At 41.7% G+C, this 13,913-nt stretch overlaps 1 protein-coding gene across 15 annotated transcripts in view; it reads left to right on the top strand.

The window, feature by feature from the left end:
* MYO9A (myosin IXA) overlaps positions 1 to 13,913 on the top strand; it is a 308,489-nt gene that overhangs the window by 20,072 nt on the left and 274,504 nt on the right. The gene's annotated exons all lie outside the window — the stretch shown is intronic.

Below are 13,913 nucleotides of genomic sequence, written 5' to 3'. Positions count from 1 at the left end.
AGGAGAGGCAGCCTGTTCTTTGAGGCTTTGAAGCCAGGCATTCACTTCTTCTAATTATGAAAGTCCTAGATGGCATATTTTTCCAACACAAGGCCGTTTTGTCTACTTTAAAAATCTGTTGTTTAGTGTAGCCGCCTTCATCAATTATCTTAGTTGGATCTTCTGCATAACTTGCTCCAGCTTCTGTGTCACCACTTGCTGCTTTACCTTGCACTTTTATGTTATGGAGGTGGCTTCTTTCCTTAAACCTCATGGATCAACACTGCTAGTGTCCAACTTTTCTTCTATAACTTTCTCACCTCTCTCAGCTTTCATAGAAGTGAAGAGAGGTAGGATTGCTCCATATTAGCTTTGGCTTAAGGGAGTGCTGTGGCTAATTTGATCTTTCCAGACCGCTAAAACTTTCTCCATATCAGCAATAAGGTGGTTTTGCTTTCTTATTTGTGTGTTTGCTGGAGTAGCACTTTTAATTTCCTTCAAGAAGTTTTCCTTTGCATTTACAACTTGGCAAACTTTTTGCACAAGAGGTCTAACTTTTGGCCTGTCTTGGTTTTCAGCATGCCTTTCTCACTAAGCCTGATCATTCTCGGTTTTGATTTAAAGTGAGAGACATTTGAGTCTTCCTTTCATTTGAATACTTAGAGACCATTGTAGAGTTATTAATTGGCCTAATTTCAATATTGTGTGTTTCAGGCAATAGAGAGATGCCCCATGAGAAGAAAGAGTCAGGAACAGCTGGTCGATGGAACAGTCAGAACACACATAACATTGATTGATTAAGTTCAGTGTCTTATATGGGCATAATTTTTGGTGCCTCAGAACAATTGAAGTAACATCAAAGATCACTAATCACAGATCACCATAACAGATATAATAATAAAAAAGTTTGAAGCTAGGTGTGGCGGCTTAAACCTGTAATGCAGGTGCTTTAGAAGGCTGAGGCGAGAGGTTTGCTTTAAGGCCAGGAGTTTGAGACTAGACTCAGCTACATAACGAGACCTCCTCTGTACAAAAACTTAAAAAATAAGCTGGGCAGGGTGGCACACATTTGTAGTTCTAGCTACTCGGGAGGCTGAGACAGGAGGATTGCTTGAGCCCAGGAGTGTGAGGCTGCAGTGAGCTATGATGGTCATGCTACTGCACTCTAACCTGGGTGACAGAGCGAGATCCTGTCTCTAAGAATAAATACATTAAAAAAAGCTTGAATATTGTAAGAATTACCAAAAATTGACACAGAGACAGGAAGTGAGCACATGCTGTTAGGAGATGGCACCTGTTGACTTGCTTGACACAGTGTTGCCACAAACCTTTAATTTGTTAAAAAAAATTGCTGTATCTGTGCAGTGCAAATAAAGCAAAGTGCAGTAAAATGAGCTATGTCTATATATATTAGATTTTCTTACTCTTACATATTTTTTCTTTTATTGCTCCTCCTCCTCTTCCTCTTCTTCCTTCTTCCTCCTTCCTCTTTCTTCTGACAGGCTCTTGCTCTGTTTCCCAGCTGGAGTGCAGTGGTGTGATCATAGCTCACTGCAGCCTTGAATTCCTGGACTGAAGTGATCCTCCCACCTCAGCTTCCCAAGTTCCTGGGACTATAGCTACGAGCCACTGTGCCTGGCTTTCTTATATGTTTTCTTAACCTTTGTTTGTATTTTTGTATGTGTATTTTTCTTCTTTCACTGTGGATGATTTCTTCAGATGTATGTTTTAAGTTCACTACTTTTGAATGATTTTATTTTATTTTTGTTTTAATTTTTTTTTCTTTTTTTGAGATGGAGTCTCGCTCTGTCGCCCAGGCTGGAGTGCAGTGGCCGGATCTCAGCTCACTACAAGCTCCGCCTCCTAGGTTCACGCCATTCTCCTGCCTCAGCCTCCCGAGTAGCTGGGACTACAGGCGTGCACCACCACGCCCAGTTAATTTTTTGTATTTTTAGTAGAGACGGGGTTTCACCATGTTAGCCAGGATGGTCTCGATCTCCTGACCTCGTGATCTGCCCACCTCTGCCTCCCAAAGTGCTGGGATTACAGGCATGAGCCGCCGCGCTCGGCTGTTTTAATTTTTTTTAATTTTTATTATACTTTAAGTTCTAGGGTACATGTCCATAACGTGCAGGTTTGTTACATATGTATTCTTGTGCCATGTAGGCGTGCTGCACCCATCAACTCGTCATTTACATCAGGTATAACTCCCAATGCAATCCCTCCCCCCTCCCCCCTCCCCATGATAGGCCCCGGTGTATGATGTTCCCCTTCCCGAGTCCAAGTGATCTCATTGTTCAGTTCCCACCTATGAGTGAGAACATGCGGTGTTTGGTTTTCTGTTCTTGCGATAGTTTGCTGCGAATGATGGTTTCCAGCTGCATCCATGTTCCTACAAAGGACACAAACTCATCCTTTTTTATGGCTGCATAGTATTCCATGGTGTATATGTGCCACATTTTCTTAATCCATTCTTTTGAGATGGAGTCTCACTTTGTCATCCAGGCTGGAGTGCAGTGGCACGGTCTCAGCTCACTGCAACCTCCGCCTCCCTGGGTTCAAGTGGTTCTTGTGCCTTAGCGTCCCACGTAGCTGGGATTAGAGGCGCCTGCCATCATTCCCGGCTAATTTTTTATTTTTAATAGAGACGGGGTTTCACCAAGTTGGCCAGGCTGGTCTCGAACTCCTGACCTCAAGTGATCCACCCACCTCAGCCTCCCAAAGTGTTGGGATTACAGGCGTGAGCCACTGCGCCTGGCCTGATTTGATTTTTAATTTCAATTCTTTGTGTTTTACAGTTTTAGAAATTATTTTTAGTTCTTTACATTTGCTAAGTCATTTTTTTCTCTGTTGCCCAGGCTGGAGTGCAGTGGTGTGATCTCGGCTCACTGCAGGCTCTTTCCCTTGGGCTTAGGTGATCCTCTTGCCTCAGCCTCTTGAGTTGCTGGGACTATGGGTGCAGGCCACCACACCCAGCTATTTTTTATTTTATTTTATTTTTTGTAGAGACAGGGTCTCACTGTGTTGCCCAGGCTGGTCTTGAACTCCTGGGCTCAAGTATCAGCCCACCTTGGCCTCCCAAAGTGCTGTAATTACAGGCGTGAGCCACCACACCTAGCTTGCTAAGTCATTTTTTAATGATTCTTTCCCCCTCATGTATACGACCCTTTCAAGCTTGTTTGTTGCTTTAAACTTTAGAAAGTAGTTATTTTATATTCTCTATATGATCTTTTCTAATATCTGAAATTTTTGCGTGTGTGTTTGTATGCTTGCTTGCTTTCATTTGTGGTGGTTTTTTTCTTGCTTGTTAATTTTTCTTGGGACATTATTTGTGGATTTTGCACATGTATCTTCTAAATGTTTATGGCCTGATGTTTTTTGCTTCACCTAGGAGATAGGAATTAGAGCCTCAAATCTGTGAGCGTGCATGTGTGTGTGTAAGTAAGGTGGTGGCTGAAGTGGTGTTATGTGTTGTTATAAGTAACTGGAAACTGTGGCTTGTGCCACCTAGTTTGTTTGGGCTGCAAGCTAGTAGTGTTTTTTTTTTTACATTTTTAAATGGTTGGAAAAAAAAAAATTGTGATGTGAAAATCATATGAAATTCAAACTTAAGTGCCTATGAATCTTTATTGAATAGATCCATGTTTATTGGTTTATGTATTGTTTGTGACTGTTTTCATGCTACAACAGCAGAGCTGATTGGTTGCAACAGAGATCATATTGCCTTCAAAGCCTTATATATATATATACACACACACACATATATATACACACACACATACACATATATATATACACACACATACACACACATATATATATATATATTTTTTTTATTTTTTATTTTTTGGAGACAGTCTCCCTCTGTTGCCCAGGATGGTGGGCAGTGGTCATGCAGTGGTGAAATCATAGTTTACTGCAGTCTTAAACCCCTGGGCTCAAAGGATCCTCCTTCCTCAGTCTCCGGAGTAACTGGGACTACAGGCAGGCACCACACTCCGCTAAGGCCTAAAATATTTATACCTCTGGCCCTTTACAGAAAAAGTTTGCTGTTTCCTGTTAATAACTTGTCAGGAACTCTCCTTTCTCCCATCCTTCTTTTCTGCTCAGTGCCAAAGCAGCTTTCTTTGAAGTTCTTAGGGGATTAGGTTAGAATGGAACAGGTTTACTTTTGTTCATTTTACTGGTTCCAGCCATATGGTATAGGCGTCTCTTAACAGACTCACCACTAAGGCTGGGTCATGGGCTTGGCTTCTATCGTTATGAGACTATGAAAACCAAAGCCTGAGTTTGGCTTCTGTCACTAGCTAACCTGGCTTCAGTGCTCTGCTTATCTCTCTGAATTCCTGCCCTATCTTATGTTTTGGGCTTATAATTCTTTGACATTAGCTCTTTGCAAAGGCTTTTAAGAGTATATATTTTTGGCCGGGCATGGTGGCTAAACGCCTGTAATCCCATCACTTTGGGAGGCCGAAGTGGGTGGATCATGAGGTCAGGAGATCGAGACCATCCTGGCTAACACAGTGAAACCCTGTCTCTACTTAAAAAATGCAAAAAATTAGCCAGGCGTGGTGGCGGGCACCTGTAGTCCCAGCTACTCCGGAGGCTGAGGCAGGGAGAATGGTGTGAACCTGGGAGGTGGAGCTTGCAGTGAGCTGAGATCGTGCCACTGCACTCCATCCTGGGCGACAGAGCGAAACTCCATCTCAAAAAAAAAAAAAAAAAAAAAAAAATATATATATATATATATATATTTTCTGATGTATTTAGTTTTAAAACTCTTAGTGGTAGTTGTGTTCTACGTAATTGGCCTTTTTTGAATGTGAAGAAATTAAGGTTCAAAAAGAGAGAGCAGTTCGGGTAAAGTTGTGTTACTAGTAAGTAGACAAGAGTTTGACTTTCGGAAGCTTATTTATGATCTAGGAGTGTGAGGCTTGCATATTCTTTCCCATATATGACTGTAGTCTTAAGGATTTCTACTGTTTCAGCCATGTGGAAATGTCTCAGTTATGGAGGACAAGAAAAGAAAGAAAAGAAAAACAAGAAAAGAATGAAGTGTTTAAAAGCTGTTTGGTATAGAAAGCTAGCACCCCATATACTCAAAAAATAAAAATGAAAAAGAAATGGTGAATTTTGTTTGCAAAATTCAGTAAATTTGTCTTATTAACTATATGTATCAATGATTAAAATAGGTATGAAAGGTGCCTTTTTTTTTTTTTTTTTTTGAGACAGATCTTACTGTGTTATGCAGGCTGTGGTGCAGTGGTGAAGTCATAGCTTACTGCAGCCTTGAACTCCTAGGGTCCAGTGATCCTCCTGCCTCAGCCTCCCAAGTAGCTAGGACTATCGGTACGAGCCACCACACGTGGGTAGATGTTTAGATTTTTTTTGTGGAGTTGAAGTGTTGCTTTTTTTTTTTTTTTTTGCTGAAACTGTTCTTGAACTCATGGGCTCAAGTGATTTTCCCACCTCAGCCTCCCAAAGTGCTGGGATTATAGGGGTGAACCACTGTGCCCAGCACCCAATCATTGTTTATTTATATACAGTATCACACTTAATCTCACAGCAACAATGAACTAGGTGATGGAGATTTTTTTGAAAAAGAATGTAAACATTTAGGGAAGGTAGTGTATTATCTTTGCAAGATTACATAGCTACTAAGTATAATGGTAGGATCTGAACCCCTCACTGTGTGACTACAAAGCCCATGTTTATTTTCAGATTACATTGCAAAAAACCCCAGATTCTTTAAATGGTTAATGGAGATTATGAAAATATGTTTAACATTTCTATACTTATATGAGAGTCCCTCAGGCTTTTATTTAGGGGCTAGCTTTATTTCAGATAATTCAAGTAAGAATTTAGTTTCTAAGGTTACATAGTATAGAAGCAGTAAATGAGAACAGGGACATTTATAGGTTGTTAGGCTGATAGAACGAAACACTTGTCTGTAAAAGTAAAGCAATCTGGGAATATTGATAGGACAGACAACCTTGTTTATATCAGTAGTTTCTAATAAATATTACTGTATCATATCAAAATTAACATTTGTTGTGCAATCTAAATTTTTAAGAAATGCATGGTATGTTTAATATACTCTGTTTAAAAAGATATAAAGTTAGTATGTTATAGAAATAATCCAGAGTATTAAAAAAAAGAACTTCTAAAGCTTAGTAGAGAAACTTAAAGAGCTGAAATTTTAGTTCATAGGAAAACTTGAATTTTTAGGATTTCTCTAAAACTTCAGGATAGCTGAAATTTTTACCAGTGGGCTAATTAGTAATTTGTGACTTGCTACCTATCTAATTCTAATGACCATGCAGTACATAATTATTAACTTGTACTTTTATTTTACATAAAAGTAATTTCAATTCATGTACACTTAGTCTTAATAAGTTATAAATATAGCATTGTTATCTCACAGCTTAACAAAATAGAGGTGAAACTGTTTAATATCTCACTTAAAGCCATTGACACAATACAGTTTTTGATACAGAGTGAATATGATACCTCTTAAAAAGGACCAAAACCCAGGAAAACTTAAGTTTGAACTTTTTAGTAAGTAGTATGACAACATTGCTGTTGATAAGTTGGTGTTTTTTTGCTTTTGTGTTTGAGAGGGGTCTCACACTGTTGTCCAAGCTAGAGTGCAGTAGTGAGATCATGGCTCACTATAGCCTTTGCTTTTGGGGCCCAAGCTTTCCTCTCACTTCAGCCTCCTGAGTAGCTGGGACCATAGCAGTTATGTCACCACACCCAGCTAATTTTTAAAATTTTTTGTAGAGACGAAGTCTTACTATATTGCCCAGACTGACCTCGTACTCCTGGCCTCAAGTGATCCTCCTCCCTTCCTTTCCCAGAGTGCTGGGATTACAAGTGTGAGCCACTGTGGCCCAGCTCATAAGGTTCTTGAAGGAATAAAAATGACCCATCATGCCAGGCACAGTGGCTCATGCCTGTAATCCTAGCACTTTGGGAGGCTGAGGTGGGAGGATCACTTGAGCTCAGGAGTTCAAGACCAGCCTGGGCAACATAGTGAAACTCTGTCTCTACAAAAAATTTTAAAAATTAGCCAGGTGTGGTGCTCTGTGCCTGTAGTCCTAGCTACTAGGTTGGCTGAGGTGGAAGGATTGCTTGAGCCCAGGAGGTTGAGGCTGTGGTGAGCTGTGATCAAGACATTGCACTCTAGTCTGGGTAACAGAGTGAGACTCTATGTCAAAACAAAAACCAAAACCATTATTTTTCTACATTTTTTTGAGTCTTGAGGTAATAAGACAACATTTGATGAGTATTTTGAAGTGTTAACTTAGTTGTCGAGTGTCCCATTCTAGTGAGAACAAGATTTCAGGATTTATTCTTGATTGAGTTCATAAGGGATACTCTGTTTTCTGATCATACTCTTGCCTTTGGAATGTTATATTGTTGCAAAAGTGTACATCATTGACCAGAGAAGGGAGACTGGATGACTGTGGATAAATGAACATGTAAGTAGAAAAATACATGTAAGTTTTCTACATACATGTAAGTAGAAAAATCAACCCTGGCATATATTTTGTTGATGGTGGGTTAGCTGGACTGTATTTAGATAGTATTTGAAGAGCAATGTTTTTCAGTGGAGTAACATTTGAGTTTTCCAAACTCAGGGAACGTCTCCATTAGTTAGAACAAAATATTACTGGTGAGAGCAATAAGATAATCAGCAGAAACTAGCAATTTTTTTTTTTCTTTTTTACTGACTAGTAACGCTGTTTTTGGTTGTTGGTTCTGAATGCCTAATGTCAATATTAGCAAGGCTGAGAAGTATACATGAAGCAGCTGGTAAAGGAGTGAGTCGAGGGAGGTAAGGGTGCATATGTCACAGTGGCAAGTGGCAAATGTGTTAGATTATAAATTTGATAATGTGTTGGAAAGTAGACCTCTGACAATGGTAAGTACTAAGAGCAGAGATAAGAGATGATCACAGAGGAGGAGATGGAAGAGAAAGGAACTCTAGTAGAATATTTGAAGCACTATTGGAAAAAGAAAGGCAAAATAGGTACAGAGGGCACTGACCTATGACAGTAGGCCCAGAGGGCATTGCACTTTTTGGGCAATGACAGAAAACTAGTTAGTATTCTATAGAGTTTATTATAAAACAGTGTCAAGTTGAACATATTAGTAATCGTGTGCCAAAGATTGCTGTACAGTTGTATTAATTTGCTGGGGCTGCCATAACAAAATACCATAGATTGAGTGGCTTAAAAAACAGAAATTTATTTTCCTACACTTCTGGTGACTAGAAGTCCAACATGAAGGTGTTGTCAGGTTTGGTTTCTCCTGGAACCTCTTTTTTTTGGCTTGCAGGTAGCTGCTGTTTGCTGTATCCTTCCGTGACCTTTTTTTGTAGTGCACACATCCCTGGCATCTCTTGTTATAAGGACACCCGTCCTATTGAAGTAGGACTTTTCCTTATGACCTCATTTAATTTCATTACTTCTTTAAAGATCCTATCTCCAAATACACTCACATTGCAGATTAGGGCTTTAACATACAAATTTTGGGAGAACAGCACAGTTCAGTGCATAACAACAGTAGTATAAACCTAAACAACAGAAAAGAAGGTAAATTTTCTCTAGAGAAAGGCATAATGGAAAAAAATATAAGAAAGAAAGGAGGAAGGTGGGCAAGATGGCTGACTAGACACAGCCAGGTGGAATGGCTGCCACTGAGGGACTGGGACAGCTGGCACACTCCTAACAGATCTTCGGAGGGAAGGCACTGAGAGTAGACAGAGGGAAGACACAGATGTTGGGTTGAAGTGGGAGGAATCTGGGAACCCTGCACAGGGCTACTATGCACCAGGCCTTGTGACTCCCGGGAAACAGGTGAGTTGAACTGGCAAGGAACAATCTGCTCTTACCACAAACCTCTGGAATCCTGGCAGGAGGAGATCCCTCAACCATCAGGGACACTTGAGTTGGCAGGGAGAGCTGCTTGATTCTCAAGCACACTTGAGAAGTGATAGAGGCAGCACTCCAGTCAGTGCAGAGCGCAGAGGGTTTGGTGCAGGAGTGTCTGTAGTGGAGCATGGCCAGGGATGCCCATCACCCTAGGCTCGACTTGCTCCCATAGGAGACTTTAGCCCTAGAGGAAGTCAGACCTGAACTCTGCAGGGCAGTCTTGTCCATCAACCTGAGCATGCTTTGGTCCGCTGGCCTCTCCTGGGGACCCAGCCTGGTTGCGCCTGCTTGCTGTGAAGCCTTGGGTACCCTGAGGACCTGCATCATAGCTCCTGGGCTGGCTGACCTGACTACACTTTAATGGCAGAGAGCTCCAGTAGAATAGCCCCTGTGGGCCGGGGCGGTGGCTCATGCCTGTAATCCCAACACTTTGGAGGCCAAGGTGGGCGGATCACCTGAGGTCGGGAGTTTGAGACCAACCTGACAAACATGAAGAAACCCTGTCTCTACTAAAAATACAAAATTAGCCGGGCATGTGATGTATGCCTGTAACCCCAGCTACTTGGGAGGCTGAGGCAGGAGTATCGCTTGAACCTGGGAGGCGGAGGTTGTGGTGAGCTGAGATTGCGCCATTGCACTTCAGCCTGGGCAACAAGTGCGAAACTCCATCTCAAAAAATAAAAAAATAAAAAAAGAATAGCCCCTGTGAATATGCACCAGCCTGCCTGCCTGCCCCCTTCCCCTATTGCAGCTTACCCCCCTCCACCCCTCCCTGACCACAGGCCCCCCCACCACACATATCACTTTGCTGGTGTGTGTGCACAGGCGGATCTTGCTTTTTCTTGCCTCGCCAGCACATGTGCATGTGCACACTACCCTCTGCCACTGCTGCCAGTGTGAGTGCACTCTGCCTCCCTTCCCCTGGTTGTACTGTAATTGCAGTCAGTGTCTTGGTGGGCACAGGTCCTTTCAGCCCTGCGCTGCCAGTGACCCACCCCCTTGCTCCTAGAGTGAAACTAGGCACAGAGAACAATGAACCCTTCCCCCGTGAGTGGCCACCCCTGCCTTTGTAAATGTGCACAGAGTGTGCACACAGACTTGCCCCTACCAGCACTACCCGTGCTAACACCACCACCACTGTGACCACATGCATAGTTGCCAGTGGGGCCTGCTTAAGCCATGCTGCCTCTACCACTGCTACAAACGCCCGCACTGAGGCTGACACCCTGGCATCTGCTAGCACACTGCCACAGCTGACAAGTGTGCACCCCACTGTGCTGCCACTGGCACATGGAAACGAGGGCAGATCCCACTGCCACTGCCCTGCAGAACTCTTTGGCACCACCCACCGGAGTATAGTGACCAGTAGTCCAGGGGCACCTTGGCACCCTCCTACCCCCAGTACAGTGGGTTCCTAACATTGAGAAGCCAGAGAACAAAATAGGATCCCAATACCAGTCCCCCAGATTTAGAGCATGTAATCCAGGTGTTAGGAGCTGAACCTTGGCCACCTAAAATCTTCCAGAAATGAAGCCAGTTGACTGAACCCACCTTATATACCACAGTCAAACCCTCAAGATCATCAAATAGGATGAAAGAAAAAAAAAAAACCCCATTAAAAGGACAGCATCTTCAAAGACTGAAGGAACATCTGCCCGCAAAGATGAGAAAGAACCAGCGTAAGAACCCTGATAACTTAAAAAGCCAGAGTCCCTTCTTTTCTCCAGACAACCACACTAGCTTTCCAGCAAGGGTTCTGAACTAGGCTGAGATGGGTGAAGTGACAGAAATAGAATTCAGACAATGGATAGGAACGAAGATCATAGAGATGCAGGAGTGCGTTGAAACCCAATCCAAGGAAGCTAAGAATCACAGCAAAATAATACAGGAGCTGACAGATGAAATAGCCGGTATAGAAAAGCATATAACCAACCCGATTGAGCTGAAAAACACGCTACAAGAATTTCATAATGCAGCTGCAGATTTTTATTTTTAATTTTTAAATTTTTAATTTTATTTTATTTTATTTATTTATTTTTTTGAGACGGAGTCTCGCTCTGTCACCCAGGCTGAAGCACAGTGGCCGGATCTCAGCTCACTGCAAGCTCCGCCTCCCGGGTTTCTGCCATTCTCCTGCCTCCGCCTCCCCAGTAGCTGAGACTACAGGCGCCCGCCACCTCGCCCACCTCGTTTTTTGTGTTTTTTAGTAGAGACGGGGTTTCACCGGGTTAGCCAGGGTAGTCTCGATCTCCTGACCTCATGATCCACCCGTCTCAGTCTCGCAAGGTGCTGGGATTACAGGCTTGAGTCACCGCTCCCAGCCTATTTTTTAATTTTTTTTAAGACAGAATCTCACTCTGTCGCCAGGCTGGAGTGCAGTGGCTCAATCTTGGCTCACTGCAACTTCCACCTACTGGGTTGAAACGATTCTCCTGCCTCAGCCTCCTGAGAAGCTGGGGCTACAGGCCTGTGCCACCACGCCCAGCTATTTGGTATTTTTTAGTAGAGACAGAGTTTTACCATGTTGGCCAGGCTGGTCTCGATCTCTTGACCTTATGATTCACCTGCCTCGGCCTCCCAAAGTGCTGGGATTACAGGCGTGAGCCACCGTGCCCGGCCAGCTGTAGGTATTAATAGCAGAATAGGTCAAGCTGAGGAAAGAATCTCAGAGCTTGAAGACTGGCTTTCTGAAATAAGACAGTCAGACAGGAATATGGAAAAAAGAATAAAAATGAACAAACAAAATCTCCAAGAAATACGGGATTATGTAGAGACCAAATCCGTGATACCTGACTCGTTGGTGTCCTTGAAAGAGTTGGGGAGAATGGAAGCAACTTGGAAAACATATTTCAGGATCTCATTCATGAAAACTACAAAGGGAAGCCCATCAGACTAACAGTGGACCTCTCAGCAGAAACCTTGCAATCCGGAAGAGACTGGGAGTAAATATTCAAGATTCTTAAAGAAAAATTCCAACCAAGAATTTCTTATCCAGCCAAACTAAACTTCATAGCATAGGGGAAATAAAATCCTTTTCAAACATGCAGTTGCTGAGGGAATTTGATACCCTCAGACCTGTCTTACAAGAGCTCCTGAAGGAAGCACTAAATATGGAAAGACTGTTATCAACCACTACAAAAACACACTTAAGTACTCAGACCAGTGACACTATAAAGCAGCCACACGAGTCTGCATAACAACCAGGTAACATCATGATGTCAGTATCAAATCCACACTTAACAGTACTAACCTTAAACATAAACAGGCTAAATGCTCCAATTAATAGGCACAGAGGTGTGTAGTGCATCTCCTATGCAGTGACACCCATGGGCTCAAAATAGAGGGATGGAGAAAAATTACCAAGCAAATAAATGGAAAACAAAAAACCAAGGGTTGCAATCCAAATTTCAAACAAAACAATTTAAACCAACAAAGTTGAAGAAAGACAAAGAAGGGCATTACATGGTAGTAAAGGGTTCATTTCAACAAGAGAATTAACTATCCTAAATATATATGCACTCAACACAGGAGCACCCAGATTCATAAAGCAAGTTCTTAGAGACCTTCAAAGAGACGTAGACTCCTACACCATAATAGTGGGAGAGTTTAACACCCCACTGACAGTATTAGAAAGATCATCAAGGCAGAAAATTAACAGATATTCAGGACCTGAACTCAGCACTGGATCAGATGGACCTGATAGACATCTACAGAACTCTCCACCCCAAAACAACAGAATATACATTTTTCTCATCACCACATGGCACATACTCTAAAAATTGACCACACAATTTGACATGTTTCTCTGCAAATGCAAAAGAACTGAAATCGTAGCAACCACTCTTTTGGGCCACAGCTCAATAAAATTAGAAATCACATCTAAGAAAATTGCTCAAAACCATACAATTACATGGAAATTAAACAACTTTCTTCTGACTTTTGTGTAAATCATGAAATTAAGGCAGAAACCAAGTTCTTTGAAACTAATGAGACCGAAGGTAGAATATACCAGAATCTCTGCAACATAGCTAATGCAGTGTAAAGAGGAAAATTTATAGCACTAAGTGTCCACATCAAAAAGTTAAAAAGATCTCAATTTAACAACCTAATATCACAACTAAAGAACTAGAAAACCAAGAGCAAACCAACCCCCAAACTTGCAGAATACAAGAAATAACCAAAATCAAAGCTGAACAGAAGGAGATTGAGACATGAAAAACCATTCAAAACATCAATGAATTTAGGATTTGGTTTTTTGAAAAAAGTAATAAAATAGATTGCTTGCTAGACTAATAAGAAAAGAGAGAAGATCCAAATAAACACAATTAGAAACAACAGAGGGGCTATTACCACTGACCTCACAGAAATAGGAATAATCGTCAGACTGTTATGAACACCTCTGCATACAGAAACTAGAAAATCTAGAAGAAATGTATAAATTCCTAGATACACCCTCCTAAGACTGAACCAGGAAGAAATTGGATCTCTGAACAGATCAATAATGAGTTCTGAAATTGAATCAGTAATAAATAGTCCTTCGAGCAAAAAAGCCCAAGACCAGATGGATTCAAAGCCGAATTCTACCAGATATACAAAGAAGAGCTGGTACTATTCCTACTGAAACTATTCCCGAAAATTGAGGAGGAGGGACTGCTCCCTAACTCATTCTGTGAGGCCAGCATCATCCTGTTATCAAAACCTAGCAGAGAAACAACAAAAAAAATTTCAGGCCAGCATGCTTGATGAATATCAGTGCAAAAATCCTTAACAGAATACTGGCAAACCAAATCCAGCAGCATGTCAAAAAACTTATCCACCATGATCAAGTAGGCTTTTATCCCTGGGATACAAGGTTGGTTCAACATATGCAAATCAGTAAATGTGATTCATCACATAAACAACTAAAAAACCACGTGATTATATCAATAGATGCAGAAAAGGCTTTTGATAAAATTCAACAGCCTTTCATGTTAAAAACTCTCAATAAACGAGGTA

Source organism: Chlorocebus sabaeus, chromosome 26 (genome assembly GCF_047675955.1).
Source record: "Chlorocebus sabaeus isolate Y175 chromosome 26, mChlSab1.0.hap1, whole genome shotgun sequence".
In the NCBI taxonomy this organism is placed as follows: Eukaryota; Metazoa; Chordata; class Mammalia; order Primates; family Cercopithecidae; genus Chlorocebus; species Chlorocebus sabaeus.
The sequence above is the reverse complement of the archived record's forward strand: the minus strand, read 5'-3'. Positions and strand labels throughout refer to the sequence as shown.